Genomic DNA, 23127 nt, shown 5'->3' with positions numbered 1-23127 from the left:
CACTCCAGTTCCTTGTCTGGGACTGTGAGGCACTTCATGATGTGGCTCTTTCTCTTGCATCATCCTTCCTGCTATCTCTGTATCATTCCCAAAATAGTGAACTTCTTTTTCTAGAATTTGCCAGCCTTTTCCCCACAGACCTTCACAACACACCATTCTACCCAGTGTTGTTCTCTGCTCTTGCACCGCTCATTCTTCAGGTCTGGGAGCCTTCCCGGTCTCCCTGATACCATGAACTTCTCTAATGAAAGCATTTGGTTTTAATGACCATCCCCCCACAGGAAATAATTTTTGTGAGTGCAGAGGTCATGCCTGTCTTGTTCATCTTTAGATCCCCCAGAACTTAGCATTGTACTTAGGACATAATAGGCACTCAGTAAGTATTTGGAGAATGAATTAAACTGTACTTGTATAAATCAGTTTCACATGACTAAAAAAAAAAAGCCCAAATTCACATGGTACAAAGTTGGTGGTAACAACTGTCTTTACCAGCTGATATTAATAAAGCCATGGGCTGTGTCTGACTTAGTGCTATGTGGACTTGTTTCTAAAATTACGAATTTCTGCTCCAGGCCAGTCTCCTATGATTTCTAGATAGTTGAGTTTCATCAGTGCCAACTTCTCAGAATCTGACCCACTGGTCTGGGGCTGGGGCTAGATTTCTCAAATGAGGGAAAATCCCACCTATTATCTTGCTTCCTGTTTCTAGGTCCTGTTGAAGTTGCTTCAGACTCATCTTGCACCCTGTCCTCAAGTTTGTTCGGAGGAAATGGAATCTTGAAAAATAAGTTCTGAAGATATTTTCCTTTGTGTTCTGTGTAAGTACCAGTTTATACTCTCAAGGTTGTGTGGCTGAAGAAAATCTGGCTGTCTATACAAGCGGGCGGGGTTTTAGGTCAAGTGAGTTGTCAGCTGGATGAGGGCGAGGACGAGCGGGCTGTTCGCCGCCTGCCCTGGGCACTCAGGACCTGGTGGGGGGGCCCGGGCGGCAGGTCTCCCCCATCTCAGCTCTACAAGGAGGCTGGGGGTCTTTCAGTTCCTTTGGTCTAGTGTTGTGTTGCTTCAACTAAAAATAAATTAAAAATCCTTTTGGTTTAATACACTTTAAAGAGCCACGAGGTAGCAAAGCTAACACTGAATAGGAAGGAAATATTTGAAGCCCCTCAGCATCTGTGCTCCACTTCTGGCAAAACGAAGCTTCTGGAAGGGCCTGCTTCCGCTGCTTTTCCTTCCTTCTGGGTGGTTTTTGCCCCAAAGCTTGCCAGCAGAAGAAAGGTTAATAAGGCCATCCCTCCAGCCTTATTCACGGCTTAGTCCCTCAGTAATAGGAAGTTCACTTAGCATCTTGGAGACAGGGCAGTTGCTATGGGCTAAACCGAATGAAACTTGGGTAAGCCATTTGGGGATCACTTTTCCCCTGAAACAAAAACCTCATCATAAGCAATTTTGCAGCAGCTGGGTTGGGATGGAATAATTGATCACAGTCTTGAATTTTATAAAAATATTGTCTCAATTTCAGAGACAAGATAATTATTAATTCCCACCAAGTCGGCACAATTTCGGCTCATAAATCAACTTGTAACCTCAAAAGACTGAGCTCACACTCTTCTGTCCTCTGATTTGAGCCGACTTTTTCTGCCTGTTTCCATTTGGAAACATAACCAACCTGAACAAATACACTTTTCCTTCAAATGATATTTAGAAATGGCTGTATACTACAGGATCCTTGGTAAACTTGAAATGCTTAACAATTCTTTATGCTGAATTTGTTATTTTTTCTTACATATAGGAGATGCACAGGAGTTCACTTTTTTTCCTTCACCAACCAGAACCATAAAATTACACCCTTCCCTTAGTTTCAGATAGTACACTGCTACCTATTTTCTGCTCAGCAGTGACATGGGTTTTCTTGCTCAGCATCCTTTTTTCATTTCCAAAAATGCCCTAAGCCCTTCCCTCAACTGAGTGTGATTTTGGTGGGAGATATCCTAGTGACCTCTCAGTCTGTGGAAGCTAAAGGGACAGAGCTGTGTTGTCTAACACAGTAGCCACTGGCCACATGTGTTTACTGAGCACTTGAAACGTAACTGAGGAAATGAAATTTTTTATTTAATTTAATTAACTTATTTAAGTACTTTTAATGGAGGTAAAATTGACTCATAATGTTATATTAGTTTCAGGTGTTCAACATAGTGACTCGATGTTGTGAAATGGTCACCACAATAAGTGTAGTTACCATCTGTCACAGATACCATATCATTGACTACCCCATGCTGTATGTTACATCCCCAGAATTTACTTATTTATAACTGGGAGTTTGTACTTCTCAATCCCCTTCACCCATTCTGTCCCCACCCACAAACCCCTCCTTTCTCGCAACCACCAGATATAGGTGTTCTCTATATCTTTATGTCTGGGTTTTGTTGCATTTGGCTTTTAGATTCCAAATATAAGTAAAATCATGTGGTATTTCTCTTTCTCTGACTTATTTCATGTAGCTGAATACCCTCAAAGTTCATCCATATTGTCACAAATGTCAAGGTTTCTTCATTTTTATGGCTAATATTGTGTGTATGTGTGTACACACACACACACACACACCATATCTTCTTTATCCATTCATCCATCAATGGACTTTCTGGTTGTTTCCTTATCTTGGCTATTATGAATAATGCTACAGTGAACATAGGGTTATATATATATATATATATATATATATATATATATATATATATATACTCAAATTAGTACTCTTGTTTTCTTTAGTTAGATGCCCAGCAGTGAAACTGGATCTATATTTATATATATTTATATATAAGCAGTGAACATAGGGATATATATATATATTCAAATTAGTACTTTTGTTTTCTTTAGGTAGATGCCCATTAGTAAATGCTGGATCATATGATAGCTCTATTTTTTATTTTTATGAGGAACCTCCATACTGTTTTCCATAGTTGCTGCACCAATTGACATTCCCACCAGCAGTGTAAAAGGGTTCCCTTTATTCCACATCTTTGCCAACACTTATTATTTCTTGTCGTTTTGATGATCGTCATTCTGACAGGTGTAAGGTGATATCTCATTTGGTTTTAATTTGCATTTCCCTGATGATTATTGATGGGGAGCATCTGTTCTTGTGATTGTTGGCTATCAGTATACCTTTAGAAAAATGTGTATTCAGGTCTTCAGTCCCTTTTTAAATTGGATTATTTGTTTTTTTTATTATTGAGTTCTATGAGTTCTTACATATTTTGGATATTAATGCCTTATCAGATATATGCTTTGCAAATAACTTCTCCCATTCAGAGGGCTGCCTTTTCATTTTATTGATGATTTCATTTGTTGTGCAAAAATTTAGTTTGCTGTAGTCCCATTTGTTTATTTTTTCTTTCGTTGCCCTTGCCTTTGGAATCAGAAAAAAAAATCAGAGATCAATGTCAGGGAGCTTACTGCCCATGTTTTCTTCTCAGAGTTCTGTGGTTTCAGTCATTACATCCAAGTGTTTAATCCATTTTGAGTCTATCGTTGTATATGGTCTAAGAAAGTGGTCCAGTTTCACGCTTTGGCATGTGGCTGTCCAGCTTTCCCAACATCATATATTGAAGAGACTGTCCTTTCCCTATTGTATATTCTTGGCTCCTTTGTCATAAATTAATTGACCATATGTATGTGAGTTTGTTCCTGGGCTCTCTGTTTTGTTCTAGTGATCTGTGTGTTTTTATGCCAATGCCATAGTTTTGACTACTCTAGCTTTATAGTAGAGCTGGAAACCAAGCAGTGAGCTACCTCCAGGAGTGTGGTTCTTTCTCAAAATTGCTTGGCTATTTGGGATCTTTTGTGGTTCCCCACAAATTTTAGGATTATTCTATTTCTGTGAAAATTGCCATTGGTATTTTTATAGGAACTGCACTGAATTTGTGGATGGCTTTGGATAGTAGGGACATTGTAACAATATTAATTCTTCTCCATGAGCGTGGTATCTATTTCCATTTATTTGTAACTGTTCAATTTCCTTCATCAATGCCTTATAGTTTTCAGTGTATAGTGTATATATACCTATATATAAATATATTTATCTATGTATATCAAGAACCAGCTCTTAGTTTCATTCATCTTTTCTATTATCTTTTTTAGTCTCTATTTCATATATTTCCATTCTTATCTATATTACTTCCTTTCTTCTACTATCTTTGGGCTTCATTTGCTCTTCTTTTTCTCGTTCCTTTAGGTCTAAAGTTAAATTGAGATTTCTCATTTCCTGAAGTAGGCCTGACTGTGATAAAATTCCCTCTTAGAACTGCTTTTCTTAATCCCATAGATTTTGATATGTCATATTTCTGTTTTTATTTACCTCTAGGTATTTTTTTATTTCTCCTTTGCTTGCTTTTATGATCTAGTTTATTTGGTAACATGTTTAGTTTGTCATGTATTTGTAGCTTTTTTTTCTTCTTCTAATTGATTTCTAGTTTAATACCATTGTCACTGGAAAAAATGCTTGATATGATTTCAGTATTCTTGTATTTATTGAGACTTGTTCTGTGGTTTAATGTGACCTGGAGAATGTTCCATGTGCATTTGGGAAGAATTTGTGTCCCTTTGCTTTTGGATGGAATGTTCCATGTATATCTATTAAGTCTGTCATGTCTAATGTGTTGTTTAAGGCCAATGTTTCCTTATTAATTTTTTGTCTGGATGATCTATATATTGAGGTAAGTGGGGTGTTTAAATCTTCTACTATTATTATATTACTGTCAATTTCTCCCTATAGGTCTGCTAATATTTGCTTTATGTATTTTGGTGCTCCTATGTTGGATGCATATAAATTTGTAAATGTTGTATCTTCTTGCTGATTGACCTTTTAATCACTACGTAGTGCCCCTTTTGTCTTTCATTACAGTCTTTGTTTCAAAGTCTTTTTGTCTGATATAAGCATAACTACAGCTTTCTTTTATTTTCTATTTACATGAAACATCTTTTTCCATACCTTCACTTTCAGTTTGTGTGTTTCCCTACTTCTGAAGCGAGTCTCATGTAGGCAGTGTATAGATGCGTCTTGTTTTTTAAGTCCATTCAGACATTTTCTTTGGATGGTAGAATTCAGTCCATTTACATTTGAAGCAATTATTAAGTATGTACTCATTGCCATCGTGTTAATTTTTTTTTTTTTTTGTATTTTCTCTCTGTTCCTTCTTCTCTTTCTGTTTCCCTTGTGGTTTGATGACTTTCTTTAGTGTTATGCTTAGATTCCTGTAACTCCAGGGGGAAATCTTTCTCCCAGTCCAGGGCAAATTACTTTTGAAACTGAAATCAGTCAAAGGGAGAGATAAAGTAGAAGAAACCCATTTATTGCTTAAAGCAATCATCCATTTCTGCTTGCCCATGTCTCTCACCACCAGGCTGCAAAAAGGGACCCCACCAAACCTCTCCGGTGGGTCCCCTGGCTGGCCCCTGTAATTAGTTATTGATACATAGATGGACTACTTCTCTCCACCCCTTGGAAAAACCTATTGATATGGAGATGCACTAAGGCCAGGTGAGAGATTCTGGAAATACTGCAATTTTACCCACAGCCCACCCCTCCAGAAATTTCACCTCACAATCTACTCACTCCTCATCTTCCATAATAGCCCCTGTGCAAGAAAACTGGAGCACTGCAACCGGGCTAATGACATGCAATAGCAACAGCAATAAAATCATGACAATCCTCAAGCCGGAGGATTCAGCTAGGTTCAAAGTCTTATGCTGATTCACACATTCCACAGACACCAGTAGCAGAGCAGGTAGGGAGTTCAGAGCAATCATCGTCACACGGCAGCTGCAGCAGGGGGTGGGTCCAGGCCACAGGAACTGCAGAGAAAATAACCTTAAGGATGATAAGATACATGTTTTAATGACACCAGCATAGGCAAATCTTGTCCATCAGGTAGGATGCATGCAAGAGAGTGGTCCTGTGATAGGAAAGAAATGGGATCTTGTCCTGTTTCTAGTATACCAGACTTTCACCCCCATCCCTGTGGGAATTACTGATGGGTCAATATATAGGGCTACAGGAGGTACATTCACTGGCCATAAAGATAAAACAAACTTCCCTGTAAGGTGCTCTTACCTCCTGGATGTTTTGGGTACACTACCATTATCTTTGGGCCACTCTGCTGTTAGTCCAGGAATACACATAAGGCCAGCTTCCAGGCCTTTTCCCAAGGTGCCAGAAGGGCCAGCCATCGCTGGTCCATGTGTCAAAACGTCCAGGCCACATCCACTCAACAGAGTCTCCAGGGTTTAATGCACTTGGGGCTGGCAGCAGGATGTTGCTCTGCTAGCCATATCCTGACTATAACCCGTCTTTGGTTGGCACATACAGTTGTATAGGAGAGGCAGCAATGTGTGTTAGCATATCCACAGGGCTCAAGGCTCCTTTGGGGGGCTTCTCATTCAAACACCGCAGCACTGTCCATAAGTGAACTTACGAGCCCCATAGATTATTGGTGTCCAACTTCAGACCAGCACACACCATGTCAGTAGCCACAGGGTCAAGCCCCAATAGATGGCCCAGCTGTCAGTGCAGATAACTATAGAGGAAGACACCTGGGTGATCACGAGCCATACTGCCTGCAACTCAGCCCATTGACTGCACTTTCCCTCTCTGTCCTCCATCTATATTATCTCAGTCTTAGGATGAAAAGACACAGCCCTCCACTTCTGGGGCTGCCCACAACTGAAGCCATCTGTATGCCTAGAATCTTCAGGTATATGGGCTTTTCCCTCCTGATAAGGACTGTTGGCTACCAATTGCTCAAAAGCAAGTTCTTCCTGCTTTCCACTGGTATACATCACTGGCCCCAATAAGCATTGGCATTCTCCACCTAAGGGTCTAGTAGTAGACAGGGCACTATGCTGCTGTAAATATGCACCCCATTTGACCAATGTAGGCATCTGTGCCACTCCACTCTGTGGGCTTTGGGTCCAGTCTCGCAGCCATCCTGTGATGGGATAGGTGGTTATTACCTTGGTTGGAGCTGTTCCAGTGATGGGCTCTGTAGCCAAGGCGTGGTACACAGCAGCCAGTTGCTTCTCCATGAAGGTGTACTGGACGTCTGCTCCTTTCCATAGTTGTGATCAGAATCCAGTGGGTTGGCGTGTCCGTTCAAGCTGCTGCCAAAGACCCTATCCGTAACCATCTTCGGTTTCATGAACTTCTAGCTCACAGGGCCTTGATGAGTCCATTACACTAAAGGCCTGTACAGCCTTGACTGCCCACTTGGCAGCAGTAAAAGCAGCTGCACAGGTTTCATCCCAGTCCCACGTGATGCCCTTTCATATCAACTGGTATAAGGGCTTCAGAATTTGTGCCAAGTGCAGGATAAACACTCTCCAGTAGCCCAAAAGACCCAAACTCTTGTAATACTGCCACAGTGATAGGGGTAGCGATAGCTTGGACCTTGTCTATGACTGCTTCTGCAATAACTTTAGCTCTACCCAACCAGACAACCTGAAAGAACTTTACAGACAAACCAGGCCTTTCTCCCATATATCTTGCAGCAGTCTAGGAACTTCCCCTTCTAAATCTGCAAGAGAATCAGATGTGAGCATGATATCATCATGTGTGTTGTGATACAGCTGCACTGTTTGTGGTTTCCTCTATGTAGCCACGTCCTGGGCTACAAGTAAGTGACACATGGTGGGAATGTGGAGGTACCCCTGCGGAAGGACAATGAATATCCACTGCCAGCCTTCCCAAACTGCTCCTGACTTTCCTGTACTATGTCAATAGAGAAGAAAGCATTAGCATGGTACACAACATAATGATACGTCCCTAGTTCATGACTGAGGGTGTCCATAAGGGCTGCTATAGAGGGGACAGCAGCATGCAAAGGAGATATGACTTGATTCAATTCCCTGTAATCCATGGTCATACATCAGGAGTCTTCTGGCATTTTCACTGGCCACATTGGGGAATTAAAAGAACTTAGTGGGCTTTATGATGGCCACCCCCTCCAACTCCTATAGAGTCTCTCCAATTTCCTTGTGTCCCCCCAGGCAATTTATACTACTTACTATTTGTCACCCACCAAGGTACAGGCACAGCTACAGGTGGGTGCTTAGCATGTCCCCTCAGAACTGCCTTTACCACATGTACCCTCAGTCTGAACTCACCTGCAGTGGTCTGCAACCACAGGCCCTGCAAGATATCTACACCCAAAATATATTCAGGGATGAGGGAAATGTTCACAGTATAGTCCTCTAGGGGTAAATGCCCTATTCCCAATGGGATTTGAGCTTTCTTCACTCTAACTGCCTTACCCCCATAGCCATCTATCACTTCAGGGGTCCTAGGAAAATGCTCAGGGTTGCCACGAATCAGAGAACACTCAGCTCCTGTGTCCACCAGTGCCAGGACATGTTGTATATTCACAGGGGATCAATGAATTGCTAATTCTACATGTGGCCTCTGGTCCCAACCACATCCCCCAATGTGGGGCCTTGACCCCCCCTCAGTCAAACTGCAATGCCTAATCGTCCTCCTGTGGAGGTGAGGGCTCAGACAGAGCCTGAGTACTGTCCCCCAGGAAGTCTTGCAGGGACACAGGTCAGACATGAGGCTCTATCTCCAGCTTCCATGTCCTGAACCTCAGCAGCTGCTGTGGCTTTAATTGGTGCCACAGTTCTAACAAGATCCTATTGGGCTGCCCATCAAGTTTTTCTTTCACTACCCCAGCCTTTATCAAATCAACCCACATCTGAGTCCTCAACTCCTTCATGGGGCCCTTTGTACCTCTCCCTTCAGTGGCAGCCTCAACTTCCTTCCACAGGGTTGCTCTATGTGGGGGGCAAGAATAGTCACTAGGGACCCAAAGAGAGATGGGGGAGCTGTATGGAGCACCAGATTTCTCTTTCCTATGGTGAGCAACTCCTCATGGGGGCCCGTTATAGATGATGTTTTTCATGCCCTGCTCCTGTAATACCTCCTGGAGCTCTGCATGTTTTCCAGCTCACTAACTGGGAAATATGGTAAATCACTCTGATTAGCCAAACTGCCCTGATGGTGGCTGTCCACCAATCCAGAAGCTCCTAATTCCCTGAAGTGTGACAGGCACTTTGCAACCACTGCTGGTGGGATGGGTGAGTTGTCAGGAGAGACAGTCTACCCATTTCAGAACCTGACACGACAATGCTTTCCACCCCGTATTCCAAAGATGCAAAAGCCATGTAGGCACAGGTTCCGACGGCTTCTGCTGAAACCAGATACTCACGTCCACCAGCTCGTCCTGGGTATAGGGGCGGAACATGGAGTGCTCCACAACCTGTGGAGGGGACAGCTCCTCCCCTTGAGGAGCCCACTGTTGTTGCATTTTTACTTTCTTAATTATAACCAGGCAGGCCTTTAATGTGGGTGAGGCTAGTGCCTTGAGCCGTTCTGCCCTCAGCTGTATCCCCTCATCTTCCCCTAACATCTCTACCATCTCTGGCCCTGAAGGCACTGGTCTTTCCTACCCCCACCGCCCCGCAACAGCCTCCTGCAACGCGGATTCCCCTGCTGCCTCCTCCCTCGCTGCTAAAGTCTTCCAAGAGCACGACCTGTCTTCTCAATAACTGTCTCTCTTTCTTAAGGGCATCCCATAGGTCATCACCCAGCTCTTCCAGGTGACATCAAAATGTGTCTCTCTCCTGCTGAAGTGTGTCTCTCTCCTCAATAACCCCTTCTACTGTCTCAACAAACAAACATCCCACAATCCTGGCTGCTACATGGCCACTCAGGGCCTCTAAGCAGTCTTCTGTCTCATGGAGGGCTAATTTCACAGCTTCCGGTATCTCCATCCTTCCCCAATTCTGGGGAAGGTCCCACCCCTCTAGGAGGTACTTTACCCTAGACCAATTTCCCATGAAGGGTTCCCCAAAAGGGAGGCCCACGGATAGGTGGTTCCTGGGTGAAGCCACACCCTCCACTGCTGCAGCCACTGGGGCCTCCCCACCATCCACAGGGGCAGCCCCCCCCAGACATCACACCCATGAAGACAGATTTTGGGTTCAGAGGTCCTGCCAACTACCTCCAGGTGTAACTCTGGAAGAAAATTTATCCCAGCCCAGGGCAAATTACGTTTGAAACTAAAATCAGTCAAAGGGAGAAATAAAACGGGAGGAACCCATTTGTTGCCAACAAGCAGTCATCCACCTCTGCTCACCCATGTCTCTCACCACCCGGCTGCAAAAAGGGACCCCACCAAACCTCTCTGATCCAGATATACCCTTGCCGCCCTACCCTTGTAAGCACATATTGATATGGAGATGGACTACTTCTCTCCACCCCTTGGAAACACCTACTGATATGGAGATGCACTAAGGCCAGGCGAGAGTTTCCAGAAATATTGCAATTTTACCCACAATTCCTTTCTCATTTTCTTTTGTGTACTACTGTGAGTTTTGCTTTGTGATTACTGAGAGGTTCACCTATAACATCCTATGTATTTAACAATCTAATTTTAAGTTGATAGCAACTTAAATTTTAACACATTTCAAAACTCTGCATTTTTATTCCCTCACACCGTATTTTATATTTTTGGTGTCTCTCTTTCCATCTTTTTATTTAATTTTCCCTTAACTTACTGTAGTTTTAATTTTACTACTTTTGTCTTTAACCTTAGTAGCAGCTTTACAAGTGACTAATCCACTACCTTTACCATATATTTACCTTTTCCAGAGAAAATTTTACATTGATATGTTTTCTTGTTATTAATTAGTGCCTTTTCTTTTCAGCTTAAAGAAATCCCTTAATTATTTCTTGTAAAGCCAGTTTAGTGGTGATGAACTCCTTTAGGTTTTCCTTATCTGAAAGCTGTTTATCTCTTTCAAATCTGAATAATAACCTTGCCAGGTAGAATATTCTTGATTTGACTTTTTTGCTTTTGGCACTTTGATTATGTCTTGCCACGTCCTTTTGGCTTGCAAAGTTTCTACTGAAAAACCTGCTTATAGCCTTTTGGGGCTTCCCTGGTGCATAGCAATTTGTTTTTCTCTTGTTGCTTTTAAGATTCATTATCTTTACCTATTGACATTTTGACTGTGATGTGTGTAGGTGTGGCTGTGTTTGAGTTCATCTTATTTGGAACTCTGTGATTCCCGGAGCTGGATGTCTGTTCCTGCCCTAGACTGGGGAAGTTTTCAGCCATTATTTCTTCAAATAAGTTTTCTGGCCCTTTCCCTCCTCCTTTTGGGACCCCCTATAATGCTACTGTTATTCTGCTTAATGTTGTTCTAAAGGTCTCTTAAATTTTATTAATTAAAAAAATTATTGTTGCTTCCCTTCATGAATTCCACTGCTTTTTCTTCCAGCTCACTGACCTGTATGTCTACTTCATCCAGTCTACTGTTGATCCTCCCTAGTGAATTTTTCAGGGGAGCTATTGTTTTCTTCACTGTATGACTTGTTTTATACTTTATGTTTTCTTGCTCCTTGTTGAAGTTTCCATTGTGTTCACCCATTCTTTTCCTGAGTTTAGTGAGCACCTTTATGACCATTACTTTTAATTCTTTATCATGTAGATTATATCCATTTCACTGGTGTCTTTTTCTGACTATAAGTCTGGGGAAAGAAAATCCTGAGGCAAAATACCTCTGAAAACCGAAATCAGTGAAAGGGAGAAACAAAGTTTAAAATCCATTTATTGCTTACAAACTGCAGTCTGGGACTGCTTCTCTCTTTCCTGCTCCAGCAGAAGCAAAACAGGCCGTCCCCCTCACCTCTCAGGTACAGATAAGCCCTCCTTGCTCAGGTAATTACCCATTGATATGGAGATGAACGTCTCTCCACTCCTGAAGAATGGTGCAAATGCACTAAAGCCATACTTCTTTCCACCTCTGAATGCCTATGGATATGCAGATGTACTAAAGACAGGCAAGATATTCTGGAAATGTTACAATTTTACTCACAGGCTACCCCTCCAGGAATCTCGCCTTACAATTTACTTGTTCCCCATCTTCTGACCAAATTCATGACATACAATAGCAACAGCAATAAAATCATGATGATCCTCAAGCTAAAGGATTCAGCCTATGCAGATTAAGCAAATGTACTTTACAGCACAATCTCTAACTATGCACAAAATGTGTTTCTACACTTGTTTACTCATTCCTAATAACCATGCTAGATTACTCACAAAACTCTTACCAAACATTAGACAAAGTCAGGCCTCTCTTGAAGCATTTTTTTCTTGACAACAGGAACACAATCATGATAATTCTCAAGCCAGAAGATTCAGCTAGGTTCAAAGTCCCATGTAGATTAAGTCCAAAGCTTGTCCATTCCAACCATCACCTGGCAGCTGCAGCCAGGGCACATCCAGGACACAAGGACTGTAGAAGCAAATAACTGTGATTTTGGGGGTTCACTTTGCTGTTACTCCAGGAATACACAGGAGGCCAGCTTCCAGGCCTTTTCCCCAAGGTGCCAGAAGGGCCAGCCATTGCTGGTCCATGTGTAGACATGTCCAGGGCCACACCCATTTTATTCCTAATTGCTGCACCCATCCTTGCAACACATGTCCAATAAAGTAGGTGTCTTGATAGCTCTCAATCACTGGTGATCAGCCATAGGCTGCAGAGAGACAGTCTAGGCCCATCTTGGTGGTTTGCTGATCTGCACAACCTGCAGGGCACTCCTTCCAGGCTCAGCTGACTTCTTCAAAGATCAATGGCAAGCCCCACTGACGGGCTATAGCCCACATTGTCTTTTGCGCCACGTGCAACAAACGCTGTTGTAGCCATTGGGCCACATCAGAGGCAGGCTTTCCTTCTAGCCAGCGCACCTGGACCAATACGTCTGCTTCATCATTGCCTGGGGATGCCAAAAGGCAAATGGCCAGTCACATGATATACGGTAGGTGTCTGTGCCACACCACTCCATGGCCTTTGGGTCCAGTCTCTCACCCACCCCGCAATGGGATAGGTGGTTATTACCTTGATTGGAGCAATGGTCTCTGTAGCCAGCAAGGCATGGTGCACAGCAGCCAGTTGCTTCTCTATCAAGATGTACCAGACCTCTGCTCCTTTCCATAGTTGTAACCTAGCTCCGGCTGGCAGCAGCAGCGGTAGCGGTAGCAGCAGTAGCCTTAGGCTTGGGCCACGGGCCGGGGTTGGTGAGGCCAGCAGCGGTGGTGGTGCCTCCATGATCACACGAGTGTAGACACGTGTCCCTTGGCACGAGCGCCACTTCTCGCCATCATTTCAAGGGGCAGCCCTAGCAAAGATCACACCCATTATGACAGATTTTGGGTTGAGAGGAATCCTGTTGATTCCTCTCGCAATATCCTGATCCTAACGCCAGATCTAAGTCCGGGGAAAGGAAATCCTGGGGCAAAATACCTCTAAAAACTGAAATCAGTCAAAGGGAGAAATAAAGTTTGAAATCTGTTTATTGCTTACAAACTGCAGTCTGGGACTGCTTCTCTCTTTCCTGCTCCAGCAGAAGCAAAACCGGCCGTCCCCCTCACCTCTCAGGTACAGATAAGCCCTGCTTGCCCAGGTAATTACCCATTGATATGGAGATGAACGTCTCTCCACCCCTGAAGAATGATGCAAATGCACTAAAGCCATACTTCTTTCCACCTCTGAATGCCTATTGATATGCAGATGTACTAAAGCCAGGTGAGATATTCTGGAAATATTACAGTTTTACCCACACTGAGATTTTGTCTTTTTTGGAACACATTTCTCTGTCTCCTCGTTTTGCTTGACTATGTGTGTTTCTGTGTATTAGTCAAAACAACTGCGTCTCTCAGTCTTGGAGGAGTGGCCTTGTGCAGGTGATGAATCTTATTATTCAGCCTTATCCTAGCTCTTGGTTGTCTTGAACTTTTGAGGATGTCTAAGCTGCCTGATTTATTCTTGATATGCCTCTGTTGAGAGTGTGCCAAGTTAAGGGTATGCCAAGACCTGTCAGTGGTCCAAGGGGAACAATCTCATTTAGCACCTAGTTCCAGGCTGGTTGGAAGCCAGATCCTCAGGCATCAGCTTTTCACATGTGTAACTATATGTAGTCCCTGCTGGCCTCTAGATCAAGAGATCTGGAGGTGTCCCTTGAGTGACAGTTGCAAAAATCGGGGCTCCAGAAGAGTATATAAGCTACTTTCTGAGAAGTCTCCTTGAGCTGTAGCAAGGCCAAGGGGATGAGCAAGGGATTCCTAAGAGCACCTCCTTATCCTGTAGAGGTGTCGGAGGCCTGAAGCCTGTACCTCCGGTGGAAGCTCCCAGCTCCAGAAATAGGCCTTTTTCACAGGAAGAGAGGGGGTATGTTTCAGTCTGCTGTCTCTGCAGTGCCCTGGACCTGATAGCCTGACAAGAACTGTCTTTCTGATTACTACAGTCTTGTGGAGCTCTGGAATGCCAGCCCTCTTGTCTACCAAGGTCAGGTGATCAAGGGGTATCCCATGTATGGGCTGCATGTGCCCACTGGCTTTAGTGGCATGTGGCAGGTGGGGCATGCTTACTGGCTTCAGAAGACCACAGGAAAATGTATTGCCTTCCTGTGCCTATGGGCTTCAGCATGCTATGTGAAAGTGCCTGTGTGTGAGTGCTGTCCTGAGGACCAGCTCCAGGCTGGGAGCAGGAGAATGCCATGATTACTCATGCTTGTCAGCCCCAGCCAGGGTGCAGGGTGGGAGAGTGTTGCAATCATCTGTACTCACAGACTTCAGCTAGGGAGTAAGAAAACTCCAGGAGTTTTCACTTGCCCGCCTCATCCAGGGAGTGCTTAATACCCACGCTATCTGGCCTTAGCAAGTGCCATGACAGGTTACCCCTACCTGTCCCAGCAAGACAGTGGAAAGGTGCTGTGTCCGAGCTTGTGCCTGTCTGTGCTAGCAGGCTATGTGGAGCATGCAACAGTGGCATTTGCAGCACTTGCATCTCCAAGGAGGAGCTCAATTGTCCCCCACCCTTCCAGCCAATGCCCCCCGATCAGCAAATTAATCCCCCTCTCATATAGTCTAGGTGCTTTTCAAACTGCTGTTTTGTTCACTGGGTCTCAGGGCAAGAAAGACTGTATATGAGCCCTCCAACAGGAAAATCTCAGTTTCCTGTAGCACTTTGGAATTCCTGGACATCAGCCCCATTGGGTTTGCAAGCCAGATAATGTGGAGGCTTATCTTTCCCAGATCCCAGGGGTTGGGGTGCCTGATGCGGGGCACTAACCCCTCACTCCTCCAGGAGAAGCACTCTCTGGTGAGAACCCTCCCTATTATGTCTCACTGCCCCAGAGGTGGGGTTTTTGCAAGATTGTATATCTGCCTCTCTACCCTTCTCAGTGTGGTCCTCTTATCCTTTGCTGTGGAGAGCAGTTCCATCTAGTTTTCAGCTCTTTTTCAGAAGGAAATAATCCATTTGCAGCTGTAAAATTGGTGAGTCTATGAGAGGAGGCGACTTCAGAATATTCCTATGCTGCCATGTCGGACCTCCCCTCTAACTTATTTACGTTTAAAAACTGATGCTCAGTTCAGTTTTTGAAAACTTGTAATTATGTTTGGAACAACTGAGTATATGAATCTAATTTTTCAGGTATAAATTTTATGCAATTTACATACAGTTAGCTTTTTGCAGTTTAAGTATTTTCATTAAAAAATTAGGTTCCAAATTTGTTTTGTAAATGTAAAATATACTCTGGATTTTGAGGGGGGAGTATATCAGGTTAAACAAAATATGATGTCAAAAAAACTTCCACATGTGTCTTTTTACCTTTTTTAATGTGGCACTAGAAAATTTAAAATCGCACATGTGCTTGCATTGTATTTCTTTTCCTCTTCCTGTTCCAGGCCTGACCAGGACAGACCTGTCACCTGGGCTTGGCCAATCCAGTGCTCCCCAGAGCCTGAGGAAGCAAGGCGGGGACAGAGAGCTCCCGGGTGGGAGTGGGGTGGGCCGCTGCAGGGGTTGCTCTTCCCACCAGTGCCCTGGTGAGATTCTCCCGGCTTCCCTAGTCTTCCACCTACATGCCCACGTCTCAGATTCCCTTCTGCTCACATTAGCCAGTCTCTTACTAGCGTTTGCAGCCAAACACTCTTTAACAGACATGAGCAGGACTTGTCAGGAAGCCAGTCTCTACCCTTGACGCAAGTTTCACCAGAATTCCCAGGGTATCGTGTTACCCCTGAAGTCCCAACCCCTGGGGCCAGGGCAGCTGAGTCTGCATCAAGTTCCTCTGGGGATCCTGATCCTCAGTGGGGTTGACAAGCACTGCTTTAGGACTTCTTCTAAGCATCCACACAGCCCGGGGTGAACGTGAGCCTGTGCTACCACACCTTTGCTATGGAGGTTAAGCAAACTTTCTGGGACCCCTACCCCTCTGCAGCCGGAGGAATCCCATTCACGTATTCAACAAATATTTACTGAGGACCCATTATGCACACTCCAGATGTTGTCCTGGATCCTAGGGGTAAAGCAGTGAACAAAACAGACAAGACCCTCTCTGCTAAAACCTACTTTCTAGTGGGGGAAAAGGGAATAATAAACCAAATAAAAAAGAAAGGTATATAATATGTTAGATGGTGAAAGTTCTAAGAAAACTGAACCAGGGATTAAGGAATTTGCGTGTGTGTGTGTGTGTGTGTGTGTGTGTGTGTGTGTGTTGGGAGGGCATAAAAACATAGGTGAGATGATCACAGAAGGAACACCTGGAAATTTACATTTGCAGGAAAGGAGCAAGCCTTGAGAATAAGGGACTGGGGGAGCTTCCCAGGCGAACAGAAAACAGGTGCAAAGACCCTGAAGTAGGACCTTGGTCGTGAAGTTGCTACGAAGTTCCTTAATTGGGCCACCCCCAACTTATGAGGCTAGTGGCTGCTCAGGGCTTCTGGGTGCTGGAAGCTGTCCCTGAGCAGCACTGGGCAGGGCCAGGGTCCCTGAAGGGGGACGGGAAGGGGGTGGAGTCAGAGCTCTATGCATGGATGTGGTGAGACCTGTCCTAAAGATGTCCTCTCCCTTCTATAAGTTGGCATGCCATTTTGAAACTGAAATTCAATCATCAATTAAAGGAATCTCAGATGGATTTGGGGATGGAGTAAGAAGCTTCTAGGCCTCAGACCACCTGAGGCCGGAGGGCTGCCCTGCTACACCCAAAATACTCTGTGCAAAGAGGAAATGTTAGCCTCTCCCCGGAGGCTATGTGCATTTTTCAACCAGCTGACCAGGAGCTGATGCCACCTTTGATTCCCTGGCCAGGAACACTCACCTGATTTCCAGGGCACCTGTACTCCTGGTCTGCACATGGGGATGTGGACTTGAGGCTTGGGTCAGTCAGTCTATGTCCAAGTGGACAGAGTTTATGTGCCAAAGGACAGATAATCTGTTAGCGGTGGGGTTTGATTTTTTTACATATGTGCAAGTAATCAAAAGTGAAACTAGAGTAGCCTTATTTCCGAGGAGTAGGTGGAAGGCTTTCCTTCCAACACAGTAAGGGAAGTTGAATGGATAGTCCCAGCCCACTGGCTTAAGTGAGAAAATCCAGGAAGGCTCACTGCACATTCTTTTTTTCTTTTAATTATTTGTATTTTGGTATCATTAATATACAATTACATGAGCAACATTGTGGTTACTAGATTCCCCCCATTATCAAGTCCCCCCACATACCCCATTGCAGTCACTGTCCATGAGCATAGTAAGATGCTATAGAATCACTACTTGTCTTCTCTGTCCCTGCACATTATCTCGTGAGAGGACCTATGTTAACAGGAAACAGTAAGTACTGTTTTTAATTTTAAAAATCTGGGGTGTTGGAGAAATAGCCAAAGGCCAATGTGGCTGGTGTGGAATGAGTAAGGAGAAAGAACGGTAGAAACCGAAGTCAGAGAGGTAAGGGCCGTGGCGGCAGAAGGCGTCCATCACCTGCACCTGACCCCCACCAGCCGGCCCAGTGAGTGAAGGAGGGCTGGCACGTGCCTTTTGTTGACCCTGTCCACGTGCCCATCCTCCATTTGGCTGGTACTTACTTAGGGTGTCTTGAGAGCGAGGCAGCTGTCCCCAATAATCACCTTTTGTCTGTTCACATATTTTTTGGTGAAGACAAGACAAAGGCCTTTGTTTCAGAGAGTTGACTGGAATGTGCATTGATTTTCTTCATGATAAACACATAACTAACACAGTGAGAAAAAGATAACTGAAAAAGAGAGAAATAAAAACACTGTGGCAGGATCATAAACCTTGAATGCTTTTGTCTGCTCCGAATTAAATGAGGATATTTCCCAGGATCCTGTTAATTTGGAAAACTGGAAAATTCTAACAGTCACTAAAAGTGTGCTTTTTCCTTAGGTATCCCAACTTCCCTCTGTAGCTAGAGCTGATCACAGCACTCTGATTAGATAGGATTAGACATCAGGAAAAATGAAAAGTATGTGTGTACTCCCCTGGATTATTAAATATTTGTTAAAATCTATTTCATCAACTGATTTGCCCAAACTGCTATGACCCCTACTGCTGGGGCACCCCAAGGCCTTTCTCAGTTCATTTTTCTCCAGCCACCTGTAACCCCCTCTGGGTTTATTGTCCAACCTGTGTTCATGGGTGGGGCTCAGGCTTCTGCTCTGTTATTTGCAGACCTGTAAGTAAATGCTTTGCCTTCTCACCGACTGCAAATCAGGAATCAGAGAGCATCTGTGCTCATGCATGCATTCATTCATTTTTATTTTTTAGTGCCTACTGGAGATCAGGTATGGTTCTAGGGATTAAAGAGACCCCCTAGTACACCAAAAAAGTGAAGTGAGTGACTATAGGAGGGAAAAAGTGGGGCTTACGCTCTTGTGAGAAGACAGACCACAAGTAAGTAGGTATCAAATATGAAATATGTCAGGAAAGTTGTGAGGAAAGTATGGCAGATCAAGAGGTGGAGAATGACAAAGGGTGTGGTGCTAGTTTAGAACAAGTGGTCAAGAAAGGACCCTTTGATAAGGTGACTCATAAGCAGGCGTCTAGTGGATATCTCAGGTTAGATCTTCTCAGGCAGAAACAGGACCCCAGAGTCAGATCCTGGCTGTGGCTGTCTGTTGGGACATCAGACAGGAGACCCTGGTGGAGGGAGGGATTCAGGGGCATGGGCTCAGAGCGGCTGGAGGGGACAAGCACAGGCAGGGCCTGGCCAGCCGAGCAAGGACTTTGGATGGTATTAGAAGTGCGGTGGAAAGCCACTGCAACATTTTAAGACAGTCATGCTGGCTGCTGTGTGGAGAGACTATAAGTCTAGTTAGGAGCCTGCCACAGCGGTGTAGGCAAAGGAAATGGAGAAACAGGTGCGACGGGCAAATGCTGGCCCTAAGCGCTCACGGGAGGCCCACTGATTGGTCTGCTCCCCCTTTACTCCGCTCCTTGTGGAGGCACATCAGGTGGCAGTGAAGGAAACGCCTGGCCAAGGCTTCCTGGCTTGATTGAAATAGGGAGTTTGTTCACAGCAGACATTTTCTTCAATAAGTTTCACTTTATCCTTTATTTAAGACCTCTACTAATTCAAGTCCTTTCAGAAGCCTGGGGAAGAAATGTCTTCCTTCTGGGCATCCCAGAAACTGCTGTAGTTTAAGAATGAGAAAAGTGTCTTTCTACAAGCTTATCTATTAAAATACTTAAATGCTGCTGTTGGGCTTTGCAGCTTTACCCATACTTTCATTCTCTTGGGCAGAACGTGAGCTTGCCTATGGCAGGTAAGTAGACCACAGTTGTGGGGAGAGCTGGGGTGCCATGGACCTGGGGAAGCCTCTGTAGTCAACCACCAGTCAGGAAATGAGCTCCTCCATGATCAGCCGAACTTTCTGTTGTGTTCTCAAAGGTTAAAACGTCAACTACCAGACGCTGCCATGCCTCCCACGACGGCTTTCGTGTGTGCCTCCCACTGGAATTTCAGCGTCTGGCCGTCACAAGACCCTCCTTCCTGCTGCTGACCACTGGCTAATCTTGGAGAGGTTTTGATGGGTAGAGCGCTGACAGTTGAGCTCTTCTTCCTGCCACAAGGTTATTATAAAGGGCAACTTCTTATTTCAAAATCATGTGGTCCCAAATGTATGGTGAACCTGGCTTGCCAGCGCAGGGGCTCCACCGCATGTGTGACTCCTGGTGACAGCTTGTGGAGACCCCAGAAGTGGCTCTGCAGCTCCTGTGCTGCAGCCATTCCGTAGGTTCACTGTGACTGAGGCAAAGGGTCCTCTGATGTTCTTAGGTCATTCCTCAGAGACTGGAATAGTCCCGTTCAAAACAACACTTACTATTATTCTTTAACATTTTACCTGTACAGAGGGGAGAAGTGCACGTGAATTGCATGGAGAGACATGCCCTAAGCATGGCTGCATGTATGAGGGACATAGATATAAAGAGACTAACTGAAACTCGTCAGCCACCAATTTGGCCGGTTTCCTCAAAGACCCAGGAAAAAATTATCACAATATTGTAAGTACCAGACATAATCTTTAATTCTGTTGAGAAACAATCTGATTTCTTCCAAGTCACAACTTTTATTTATGTTTATATTTATTTATTATGATTTGGTGATTAATTTTAATATTTTTATTGGAATATAGTTGATATGCAATATTATATTGGTTTCAGATGTATAACACGGTGACTCAATAATCACGCACATTACTAAATGCTCACCACAGTAAGTGCAGTTACCGCCACTACCATACCAAGGTATTACAGTATTATTCTCTGTGTTGTGCTTCCATTCCTATGACTTATTTTATAAATTGAAGTATGTACTACTTTCTCCCCTTCACTTATTTTACCCACCCCCCCTGCCCTCCTGTGGTAACTAACAGTCTGTTGTCAGTATTTGTGTGTCTGTTTCTTTTTGTCTTGTTTTTTCGCCTCTGCATACAAGTGAAATCATATGGTATTTGTCTTTATCTGCCAAGTCACAACTTTTAAAACCAGTAATAAGATTAATAGCTTGGGTTATAAGAGTTTATCCACTTGAGACAAGGATACCTTATGAAGTACTTTATCGTGGTTCACAAATACCCAAGTGCTTCCATATGGTTTCTGTGATTGTCCCAATAGATTTTGTGTACCTTAGTAGATAAGAGTCCTTTAGGTTTAAAAGTTAATCCCAATATACAGAAAGCAAAATGAGGTGCAGAGTTTAATGCTCAAAGGCAACTGTTTAAGACACCCCTTGATGCACAGGACTCAGGACCCAGGGCTTTGTCACGTGCCTGCTCCCCACCCCCACTCCAGGAAGACACTGAAATTATGGGTGAAATAATTTCTGGACATCAACAAATGTATGTGATGTATATGCTCTCTAAAGTTCTTAGAAATAAAAGTACTTTCATTTGAAATTTAAAAATTCACCAGTTACCTTTTCAGCGTGAATGCCATTGAAATAGTTAATGAAAAATGGGGAATTAATTTTATTTTATCCACTATATTTAAATTTTATCAACATGTAATTAACATTTAAAAAGTATTATGAGATATTTTACTTTTTTCCATACTAAATCTTGAAAATTTGGTGTGTATTTTACACTTACTCTGTTTTAGCTTGGATGCTAAATTTTGATTCAAAATATAATTGATTCTTAAATGAACATGGGTTTCAACTATGTGGGTCCACCTATACATGAATTTTTTTCAATAGATATATTGGAAATTTTTTTGGAGATTTGTGACAGTTTGGAACATTTTCCTTTCTGTAGCTTGGTTCATTGTAAAACTATAGTGTGAGATTAATGAGCTTAATATATAAATCAAGTAATATAGAAATCAAACGTATGAAGATTTGTGACTTAATTGTCTTTCCTACGACCTCTGATGTTTGGTCAAGGACAGAGTGATTAAAGCCATAAAAAGTTCCTACAGCTCCTGACTGCCCTCACATGGTTTCGGTGTCCTTGAGGAGTGTCCCACCCTTGGGCTGGACTCAAAGATAGATGATGATCATGTGCTGAACCCCCTACTCAGAATTCTTCACTTATTCATTTACTCAATAAATATGAGGAGTGCCTTGGCATTACTCTTGAGCTGTTATGCCTTGAGTCCCCTGGCTGGTCTGTTCAGGTCTTCTATATCTCATCGCATCACCTCCTTAATCTGGGGGTCGGAGACAAAGAAGCCGACACTGTAGCATATAATATATATAACATACAACATTTGTGTTAATCAACTGTTTATGCTATCAGTAAGGCTTCCTTCCTGTCAGTGGTAGGCTATTAGTAGTTAAGGTTTTGAGGCATCAAAAGTTATACAGAGATTTTCGGCTGCATGTTGGGGAGTTGGCCCTCCTAACTCCCATGCTGTTCTAGAGTCAACTGGGGTTGCCCTGTATTTACAGTTCATAAAACTTAAATATGAAAAAGTCAAATCACATACTCAAGTTATGCTAAGCATACTTAAAAAAGTTTTCCAGTAACTGAGTTAAGAATTGATATTTAAATTTAAATTTTTAAAAATAAAGAAAACTCAGTTCCTTAGCTGCACTAGCCACAATTCAAGTGCTCAAGAGTTGCATGTGGCCAGTGGCTGCTATACGGGACAGCATTGACTCAAAGAGAAACAAGGCTGTTTCTTGGGGTGCTGCTACTGAGACAGGGACCGTGGGCTTAGACAGAGTAGGGTGAGGGCCTCCGGGAAAAAAACAAAGCAAGATATCCATTGTGGGATTTGCTTTAGCCTGCTGGGGGGCCCAGCTTGTTTTTCTGACTTTACCCAGGTGCTGCTTTTCTTCCTCCAGCCTAAACAAATAATTTGCAACCTGGGCAATATAGCAAGCAAGCCCACAACAACCTAGTGAAAACAGGAAGGATTTCATCTTGAAAATGAGATTGCACTTTAAAATGCAATTTGTTAAAAATTTTCTTAACATACTATTTAACAAACAGACAATAACTCAGCCCACCTTGGGAGCAAAGCAGGCCGCCTTGAGTGATATGCTCACAGACCAGGAAGCTGCTATCCTGGGTGGAAATCAGAGCAGTAAAATTCTTGTAAATATCCAGGAAGACTAATAAGAAATGTAATGTCTCTTCAAAGATAAACATTTTGGGACCACTTAGCAGGTGTACATCACTAGCCCTTTGTCTCTCAACTGCCTATAAAACCCCTAGGCAACACACCACCTGGGACTCTCTTGTCCCCTCCTGGCCTGAGCCGGGAGCTCTGTCC

At 43.7% G+C, this 23127-nt stretch overlaps 1 long non-coding RNA gene across 1 annotated transcript; it reads left to right on the top strand.

Moving 5' to 3' along the window:
* Positions 1-708: 708 nt before the first annotated feature.
* On the top strand, positions 709-20505 carry LOC118970028 (uncharacterized). Its single transcript, XR_012128787.1, has 3 exons — positions 709-818; positions 19799-19980; positions 20261-20505. It is a non-coding gene; the product is annotated as an uncharacterized lncRNA (long non-coding RNA).
* Positions 20506-23127: the final 2622 nt, after the last annotated feature.

The sequence above is a fragment of the Manis javanica genome, chromosome 3, assembly GCF_040802235.1.
Source record: "Manis javanica isolate MJ-LG chromosome 3, MJ_LKY, whole genome shotgun sequence".
Lineage (NCBI taxonomy): Eukaryota > Metazoa > Chordata > Mammalia > Pholidota > Manidae > Manis > Manis javanica.
This window is presented reverse-complemented; position numbering and strand designations above follow the sequence as displayed.